The following is a 10,774-nucleotide window of genomic DNA, read 5'->3' as shown; positions in this document are numbered from 1 at the left end:
TCTAAATAGCACCATTTCAAGAAAATCTCCCACTGAAAATTGAAAAATGTAATAATGTTAGAAGTCTGCTGAATTACCATTAGGCTTCAAAAACATTTTTTTCTTTTTTTAGACCATACTAAATGAGTCAACCTTGCAAAACAAGAAAAAAAAACTAAAAATATTCAATATGAAACACATATTCCTTTTCTTTTTCTACATTACCCTCTTCCAGTGACAAATTGAAAAATTACATTTATCATCACGGTTATATATTTATAAATGACACCAAGATTTAGGAAGAGGAAAGTATGAGAAAGGGGAGAAAGTCAAGGTTTTATAAGAAAGAATATAAATAAAATATTGGAGAAGTGTGCAGAAAAAAAAATTGGGGCAGCTATAACTGATAAGATGACAAATATACAATAAGGTGGTATTGACTGAAAGAAAAAGATCTGGGAATCACAAATATTTCTTATTGTTTCAAAAAGTCATATGGGAATATATTAATGGAACTATCAGGTGATCCTCCTTTTCAGAGTTGGTAAAATAAATCCCACTGTGCTTATTATCTGACGAAAACAGCAAGGTCCAGTTTACTCTCTTTCGGTCTACTGTAGATTTCTCTCCTACCTGGTCTGAAGCTCACACTATTAGAGCCACACCTGTAGATTACATAATGCATATGGGGCACTGGCCCAGAGGATACAATTGCACCCAGTGGTGGTGAAACCCTTCCTCTCCTTAGCATGGATTCCCTCATCGGATCGCACAATCACTGATGGATTCAGCCCCTTCCTCCTCCTTTGGAGTACCTATTTCTTTCAGGCAGTAACTTAGACTCTGGGTGTCGCAAAAATGAATAGGATATAGTTTTTTCCTTTAGGAGCTCACTGTCTGGCAGAAGATACCAATAGGGAAACAAATACAATGTAACGTGATACATTTTTCTACTACAACTGACAAATGTTGAAACGAGTAATACCCAGCATTAGCTAGAATGTGAGGAAATACAGCACTGAAACACTATTGCTAGAAGCTCAAAGTGGTTAACAAGTTTTCTGGAGGGCACTTTGGTACTATAAACCAAAGACTTTATAAATATAAATATAAATATAAATATAAATATAAATATAAATATAAATATAAATATAAATATAAATATAAATATAAATATAAATATAAATATAAATATAAATATAAATATAAATATAAATATAAATATAAATATAAATATAAATATAAATATATATATATATTGAATACAGTTTGCCTCCGCAGATCTACAGCTCAGGATTTATCCCAAGCAAATCATCAGTCAAATTTGGAAAGATGTTTGCAAATATATTGTAGCATTTGTTATAACAGTACTAGTGAAAACATTATAGTGTCCAATAATAGGTGATTGATTAATCGAATTTTGCTACCTCCATACAACAGAATATTATTATCACCATTAAGGCCTTAGATTTATATGCACTGAGTAGAAAATAGAGATGCACTATTGATACACTTTTGAATGAAAAGTAGGTTATAAAACATCCCCCATCAGAGAAATCCCAACAGTCAGGTGTCCTACAATATCCCTGAGCAGTACTTTAAAACTGTCAAAGTCATCAAAACAAGGAAAGTCTGAGAAACTATTAACCAAGAGGAGTCTAAAGCGACATGACAATTAAAAATAATGTGGTATCCTGGATGGGACCCTAGAATAGAAAAAAGACACAAGGTAAAACTAAGGAAATATGAATAATCTACGGGTTTTATTTAATAACAATGTCTCAATATTGGCTCCTAAATTATAATAAATATATCATACTACTATAAGATGTTAATGTGGGGGAGGGTGGAAGGAGAACTCTGTAGTAACTTTGCAATTTTCCTATAAATCTTGAAATGTTCTAAAAACTAAAGTATAGCATAAATTATTTTAAAGATATATATTTATAATATATGTGCATAGGAAAAAATGTGGGAGGATGTACAACAAGGTGTTACATTTTTTTCAGTCAGGTTCATTGAGGTATAATTTATATTCAATAAAATATACTTTTTAGGGTACAGTTCTCTTTGTTTTGATAAATACATACAGTTGTGTAACCACCACCCCAATCAAGATATAGAACACGCCATCTGCCCTTTGTAGCCCAGCCTCTGACAACCACTGTTTCCTTTCCCTGTAGTTTTCACCTTTTCCAGCACGCCATAGAAATGGAACCATGTGAGATGTGCTCTACTGATTAAAATTGCTTTTCCCCCCAGAATGTGGGACTACGGATAATATTAACAATTGCCTTATTCTTGTTATCTTGCTTATCTTTATTTCTGAATTTTCTAAAATAAAATTACTTTTGTAATTGAGAAAAATAAAAGTAAAAGTAATTGCAATCAGTATTATACTAATAAGTGAGGAGATAAAACTACTGAAGTACACATGAGGACATTTTTGCTTAAGATATTTAGTTGCAGAATTTTTTACTAATGCAACTATAAATATAAATATCAATATCAATTTTTTCATATTTAATTTTGTCTAACTGGAGAGGCTTGCAAACAAGTGATTACAATGCCACTTACAAAAGGAGTTAATTTTGAGAGGCCACAGAAGTTGAAGCGTGGGTTCCAGGGTCAGCCAGAGCTAGGTAAAACTCCCAGCCATGCTACTGACTAGTTGTATGACTTTGGGTAGGTGATTTAATATCTTTTACTCTCAATATCATCATTTAAAACATAGGGTTAAAATAGTACCCGCCTCATGTGGTTATTAAAAGCATTCAATGAGATTGCAGGCAAATTGGTGCATAACAGATGTCAGCTACTAAAATTATTTGCATCATTTATTTGGCTCTTCTCATTTTCATGACATTATCACTATCATTGTTGAGCTCTTGAGAGGTGTTCAGACATGGAAGGGCACTCTAGGCCAAGGGAACAGCGTGTGTGACAGCAGACTGATGGAAGTGTCTCCAAGGACAGAGAACAGCAAGTAGGGGCAGAGGGAAGGTGGTGTGGCTATTCTAGAGCCACATCCGGAAGAACCTGCTCACCCAGGCCAGGGAGTTTGTTCCTTTTTCTGAGGCCCTAGGAGAAGAAACTTTTTTTTTTTTTTTTTTTTTTTTGTAATATATATATACCACATATACTTTTGTTTAATATATATATATATATATAATATATATATATATTTACATATATATTTGCGTATATATGTGTTTATATATATATATAAATACACACATACACACACACACACACACACACACTATATATATATCTAAAACTTCTGGTGTCTTTCTTATAGCAGCTTCACCTCTTATGCCAGGTCAGTCTCCCCTTTCCCCCACCCCCCTCCACAAGCTTCCAAAGCATTCCATTCCTATCTCTGTTACTGCATTTGTAACGTGGCATTGTAATCACTTGTTTGCAAGCTTCTCCAGTTAGACACGAGCTCCTGTAGACTCTGTCCCTACCTCACACTATATTCCAAAGAAGTAAAAAAATCCTTAGTAAATATTCAGTGAATGAACATCTACATTTTTGCAGGGTGAAACAAAACTGAGAGACTGTGAGGCGATACATTCCCATGGTAGATATGTTTCTATAAGAAAGAAAAAAAAGAACCAAGACCAGAATGATGAGAAAGAGAAACAGGATGAAAGGAGAGACAGACCAAAAGCTCTGGCAGACGCGGTGACAGGGCCTCTCAGGGCAAGCTCACTTGACAGTTTTGACTAGAATACCTGGGTAGCTACCATGTTTGCCCGAAAATAAGACCTAACCCCCTAGCATGATTTTTCAGGATGAGATCCCCTGAACATAAGCCCTAATGCATCTTTTGGAGCAAAAATTAATACAAGACCCGGTATTTTATAGTATATCATATTATATTACATTATATTATATTATACCCAATCTTATGTTATATTAAAATAAGACCGGGTCTTATATTAATTTTTGCTCCAAAAGACGCATTAGAGCTGATGGTCCAGCTAGGTCTTATTTTCGGGGAAACATGGGATATACTGAACAAATGTATATACCCAGGCTAGATCTGAGCTCCAGACTTAAATATATAACTGTTTACTCAACATCTCCACTTGGACATCTAAACATTGTCTCAAACATAATATATCCCAAAGTGAACTTCCTGCCTCCCCCTTTCAATACACAAGTCCTCCCATCTTAGTGTACGGAAAATCCTTCCTTGCAGCTGGTCAAAACCTTGGGAGTAATTCTTGACTCATTTTCTCACACTCCACATCCAGTCTCTCAAATAAACCTTGTTAGTTTTACCTTCAGATGGATCTAGGTTTTGACTACGTCTCATCTCCTTCACAGCTGCCATCTGGTCCAGGCACTGTCATCTCTCACATGGATTATTACACCAATGGTCTCCAAATTGGTTGCCCCGCTTCTCCCCATTACCCTCTAACGGTCTATTCCCAACAGCAGCCTGAGGTAGTGATCTATCAAAACGCAGGCTTGATCATGTCACTCCTCTATTCAAAACTCTTCAAATGCTTCCATTTCTTCAAGGGAAAAAGCCCAAAACCTTAAAATGGCCTACAAGGCTCTACATAATCTACTCACCTGTTCCCACCCTCCTTACTCTCTTACTTATCACCTCTTGCCTTTCCCACACTCCTCCCTCTAGAGCCAGCCTGGCCATCTACTGGTCTTTACCCACCAGACATGCTTCCTCCTTATGCCACTGTGCTGTCCCTTCCTCTGCTCTTAATTCTCATGATTCCTCCCTTCCCTTCCTTGGGTCTTTGCTTAAAACCCACCTGCTCCATTAGGGCCTTGCCCTACCCTACCTAAAATTGCAACTACCCACACACAACCTCATCCCTCTTTCCCAACACTATTTCTCCCCATAATACGTATGCCTTTCTGTTCTATAGAAATGATTTGGTTATTATAATTATTTTTTTATAATGTGCCATGCTCACATCTGAATACAAGCTCCACGAGAACAGGGATTTTTGTCTGTAGTTTTCACTGAGCCTAGAAAATGTAGATTCTCCATAAACACATGTTGACTAAATAAGCTTCTATTATTCATGTAATAAAGAATAATTTTTAAATAAAAATCACTATAATGAATGAGTGCTACAAGTATCTACTTATTCATAATTTGAAGGCTTTTGAGAACGTTTCCAAACAGAATATTTTGCTTTAAAAAAACTTCCCATTTTTGTTATCTTGGGAAACTATATTTCCGGGTTTTACATTTTTTTCCCTATTTATCAGAACTGGAGTAGCAAAGGGCCTTTACAATTTTTCACTATGGAAGAAACAATGTAAACCATTGTATTTCAGTGATTGTATTTTCTGCTGAAGGCAGCACTGCAGAGGAAAGCTGAACAGCATTAGGGCTAAACGGTCAGTCCAGGAGCCTATCTCCACCATGCCATTCACCCTTATGTTCTTTCAAACAAGCACCTTCAGTTTCCTGCCTCCTTTTCCACATCTGTAAAATGGGAAGGACACCTCATAGAGTGGTGAAGATTAGCAGGGTCAGAGCTAATGTTTGCTGGGTGCTTACATCACAAAGTGGGTGACAACATCTGTTTTCACAGCTTAGGAAACAGGGGCCAAAGGTTTGAGAACAAATTAGGCAGCAAGGTCAGAACTCTGTTCCCCAAACAGTGAGTCCAGGATTCTTTGCCATCCACCCTCACTCACTACCTCCTGTCTCTTTGCACGAGGATAAGGGGCAGACAGAGTGTCTAAAGACGACTAATTTGGGATCAAGTTGACTTTTCCTTTAGCACAGAGAGACTATGGCCTTGGACAGGGGACTTTGAGAAGTCCACTACTGCCTGACTGGGTGGTCCATGAACCTCCGGTTACTACAAATATGAGAGAGAGAATGAACAGTAACGGGGCAATCTATCTCCCACTTTTCCTTTCTTACTCATGTGGAGAATTATGCAAATCCAAAGAGAGGAATTATGCTCCTCTCTGATTTTTCTATTCAGGTTTCAACTCAGTTGTTTCCACCCCAGAAATCTCTTCCTCATATGCCACATGCATGTACTCTCTAATCCACTGCCACCGTTCATTAACTCTTATCCAGTTACCTCAGGTAAATCTCTCCCTCTTTCTTTTGTTCAACTTGTTACATTTATAAACTCCAAAAATAGCTCCATTCTGTTTCGGAAGCACAAAATTAGTATTCATAATACAGCTAAGTTAAGGAAAAGATAACCATTCACTTTGAACTGTGCTAGATTCAGTGAATATACAATCTACTACTCTAGACAGTAATCAGATGTCCCTTCAGAATCATCTCAGACCGTTTACTTAACTCTTTATTCTAAACGAGGGTAGCTGTGGGGTTAATGCAGCTATGGGCTGGCTCAAATCCCCACTCTACTACTGTGTTTCCCTGAACATAAGCCCTAATGCGTCTTTTGGAGCAAAAATTAATATAAGACCTGGTCTTATTTTGGGGGAAACACGGTGCTTAGAAACCGCACGACTTTGGGCAGCTACTTAACTTTTGTCTCAGTTTCCTCATCTGTGAAGTGTGGTCATAACAGAATCTATTTCCTAGGGTTATTATGAGGATTAAATGGGTTAATGCATCTAAAGCACTTAGAATGGCTTCTGGCACGGAGCAAGAGCAAAACAAGCACAGGTTATCGATGTTTTTTCAAATATCAATATTCAATATTTGAACGTTTTTTTCTGTTTCTTACTCTTTAAAATACTATTATTACAATCTTTTTAAAAAGACAATTTTTTTAATTACGAATACACTGTTTCAGTCACATGATCAATTAAATATATTTTCCTAGGTAATCTAAAGATCTGATTACCACTTATAATATTGTTTCTATGGAAAGATTATTTTGATTTCAGAAATATTTACAAACGAAATTTTGAAGCCATTTTATCTGGAAGATATCACTTATATTAAAATATATACATAAAACTGTAACATATGATTTATCAGAAAATTCTTTACTTTTTTTGAAATAGGACTTATTTCATAAGCAATTCATCTATTTCCGTTGACAGAGCTGGAATGGATCAGGTACCTCTGAAAAGTATAAGTAAGAGGTGAAGGGGTCCAGGAGTTCCTCACTCATTCACAGAGCGGGGCTTTTGCCACCAGATTCACAAGTGTTCTAAAACACCATGTTTGTATAAAATAACTGTTGTAGTCGGTATGATCCATACTTGCCTGAGTGATCAGGTTCCTGAAGGTAAGTCATTCAACTGAAGAGCTCTGATCTGCAGGAAACAGTACAAAGACCAGTAAAGTTAGACCTAGGAGGAGGAAGCTGACCTACCAGTTACTTCCCTTTTATCTCTCCCAATAAGGAAACATCACTGTACTCTGCAGACCTGGTGAAGTTCTGTTTATGTTGGAATGAGCAACAACAAAATATTGGTTGGTAAGACTGCCAGATTTAGCAAAAACAAAACAAAAAGAAAAAACAGGATGCCAGTTGAATTTGATTTTCAGATACACAAGGAACACTTTTTTAGTAAAAGTATGTCCCAAATATTACATGGCACTTACATGAATAAAGTATTCTCATTTGTGTTGAAATTGGGGAAGAAATCCATAATCTCATATAATTATATTTTATTTCTTAGTTGGCTCTGTACAGTTATAGAAATAAGCTACAGAATTGAGTGTTTATTTTAATTATGTTCTCAAAAGCTAAATGAAATCTGGTCTCAAATCAATTTAACATGAGATAATACTGCCACCTAAAGATCAGAGGCAGGTATGACTAAGAATCAACCTAATTTCTAATTCCTGAATAAAACATCTTGAGTTATGACACTTGGTTTAATTAATAATGCCATTCTGCCACTTGCCATCATGAGTTTAATTTCCCCTCATTTATTCATTCATTTAATGAACACTTTCTACGTTTCTATTTTATGCCACACACTATGCTAGACGTTGGGAATACAAAGATGTATAAAACCTAGTTCCTTCCTATTCCAACAAACTAATGGGAGCGACCAGCACATTACCAGATGTCATCCCAGGTCGCCTTGACCTTTAAGAGTAAAGTGAAATTATATATAACCCCAATATTCGTAGGGTAGACCGTGGTTTGTAATTTTCCCATTCACCTTGGACTCTAAGCTCCTCCTGCTTCATCCGACACAGTGCCTTTTATGGACTACTTTGTTGTTACATACACATTGCCCTTGTTCGACACTACATCTCCCACATTTGTAGAATACAACTTTTTTCCTTGATTTCCATGATTACGTCACACAAAACTGAGCTTGTAGAGGATTTATCTTGATGTTAGCATGGAGGGGTGTGTGTGTGTGTGTGTGGTAACACTAACAATTACAAATTGAATAATAGACTTCATTTCTTTTTTTTTCCAAGTTTCAGATATTTATTAATCAGTGTAAACCCCAACATAACACACCAACATGATTTCGTGCATTTGGAGGGGAAATATTTCCTGGTTAAGTGGAAAATTGTGCAGATGGCTTCTGGAAGACCTTCATTCTAAGCAGCTTTTTAGTGAAACATTTCATTTAGAAGTCTGGACCTTCTTTCTTCAGTTTGCTGTAATCTACGTTCACTGAGTAGAACTTGTACTGCTGATTGGGACCCATTTTGTTCCAGGGTTCTGGGTTATTCTTTATCCCAACAGACATCTGGATTGAACAATGCCAGGCGCATGACATACAGCGCGGCTCCAGTACCTCCAGCTCCAATAAATACAAAGAGGGGGATCAAGCTTGGATGCTTCTTAGCCTGACCGATGATTTGGCGCAGCATGGTTGCGGCAGTGGGCTGGGGTCCCCAAGCACAGAAAAACAAAACTACGAGGCCCAGGAATAGGTAGTCTCTGCACGGAGGTGGAGCGGATGTCCCTTCATTTCTCTTTTTAAAGTTCTTTCTACCATTTTGACTCTTTCCCCCTCTGCTCTCTTTTTTTGGTGTCTTTTTTCCCAACTCCCACCCTCTACCACAGTGAACAATTCTTCCCACTTTATTAGACAAAACAATTCACCTTTCTCAATCTCACATCCCCAAACTCAGCTTCCTGCCCACGTGTGCATGTACAACTCTCAGTGCTGTATTACGACACACAATGGGCCACCTACCTAGAGCCGAGTCTCATCCCTTTTCTTGCCCCATATAAAGATCTATTTCTCCACTGATGGGAATTATGGCAACCCCTTAAAAGACGGAATGGTAACAGTTTACGTTTAAACAACATTTTAAATGTTCTTGTTAGATATATAAACAAAGTATTATGGGAGCCCTTCCTACCTCGCCCTCCCTCCATCCCGCCCGTCTGCTTTCTCCGCTATACTGTAAGTACTTCTGAGCAGTCTTGTGGTATTCCATGGTAATACTGCTGAACGTGAACTAAAATTGAAGGGCTGTAATGCAGTATAGCTACCTTGCTGGCCCACGGTATACTTTGCTTTCTGGTTAAGCCTACAACACCAGCTTTCTTCTGGAGCTGGCACTGGAGAAAGGATACTGGACGGATGAATCATCCTTCTATCATGCTAATAATCATTCCATCATTCTGTTAACTACTCTTGGCCTCCGTGAACATGAAATTGGATTAAAACATAAATTTTGTAGAATCATAAATGGAAATGATCCCACATACGAAGTTTACAAAGAATCATTCGATCACCAATTTCCCTAAGCGTTAGAATCAATCCCTTCCTCAGATCCCCTTGGTATGAAGGCAGGTGCACCGAAACACAACTTGTCCAGCTAAATACAAGCGCCTTCGTGGGCATTAGTGATGCCATCTGATTGACAGTGTGACCACACCTCTATCTTTGGACTTTGGGGTTTAAAGAGGGATTGCGTGAATCACTTCACTTTCAGATATGAAATCAAAGAACTTCATTCACTCATCATACATTTATTGAGTACCTGCCTAATGTCTTGTTCTATGCAACGCACTTAGGATACAAAATCAAATAAAATCATATATACTCTCAGGGAACCTATAGCCTAACGAAGAAGACAAATTTATCAAAGACCATATAGGTAAGAATTTTGTAAATGTCTAAGTCTTTGTAAGTTTTCAAGTCTGTTGTTTATCCTTTGTTTAGTTTTTCCAAAGCAGTTAGCAGTAAAATACAATGATAATGGTCTCTGTGCATATTTTGGGACCCTTCACTAATGCTTAAAATGTACATCTTAGAGTAGACCAGAAGTCTAGACCAGTATGTCAGTTCCATGCACGTGCCAAGTTCATTTACTCTCTAGGGCTTTTTGACTAGCTGTTTCCTGAGTTAGGCCTGCAAAGAAGCATCGAGCCTATCTTACCTTCGCCTAGGCATTCTGGTCTGGGAGGAAAAGGAGGTGTAGGAACACTTAGTGAAGGAGGTATAGGCTTCCAAGTTAAAGAAACAAAAACTAAAAATCTCTTCCCTATAAGAACCACAAAGGATAACTAGGGGATGGTTCTTTTCCAGGCACTGCAGTAGAGTAGCCATTTTTGCGTTGGGTTGAGATAACCACCTTCTACGATGCTATTGGAAATTTGAACCTTCTCATGGGGAAGGACAATGCATGTTTGTAACTCAACAAGTGAGGATGTACAACAGTGGCTTCCCACACATCACCTGAGGACCTTACAAAAAAAAATGCCTAATTCAAATGAAACGTGAGAAAAATTATGACACGATGCTATTGGAAATTTGAACACTGACTGGATATTTAATAATATTAAGCAATTATTGCTGTTTTAGGAATAACAGTGATATTACGGTTAAGTTTTTTTTATCTTAGAGATCTACACTAAAATAGTATAGATTAAAT

The 10,774-nt window shown here is 37.3% G+C and overlaps 1 pseudogene; it reads right to left on the bottom strand.

Annotated features, from left to right (window-relative positions):
• Positions 1–8,335: 8,335 nt before the first annotated feature.
• Positions 8,336–8,871, bottom strand: LOC109447971 (cytochrome c oxidase subunit FA4 pseudogene; annotated as a pseudogene).
• Positions 8,872–10,774: the final 1,903 nt, after the last annotated feature.

This window comes from Rhinolophus sinicus, chromosome 2 (genome assembly GCF_057876585.1).
Source record: "Rhinolophus sinicus isolate RSI-liver-muscle chromosome 2, RSI-T2T, whole genome shotgun sequence".
Lineage (NCBI taxonomy): Eukaryota > Metazoa > Chordata > Mammalia > Chiroptera > Rhinolophidae > Rhinolophus > Rhinolophus sinicus.
This window is presented reverse-complemented; position numbering and strand designations above follow the sequence as displayed.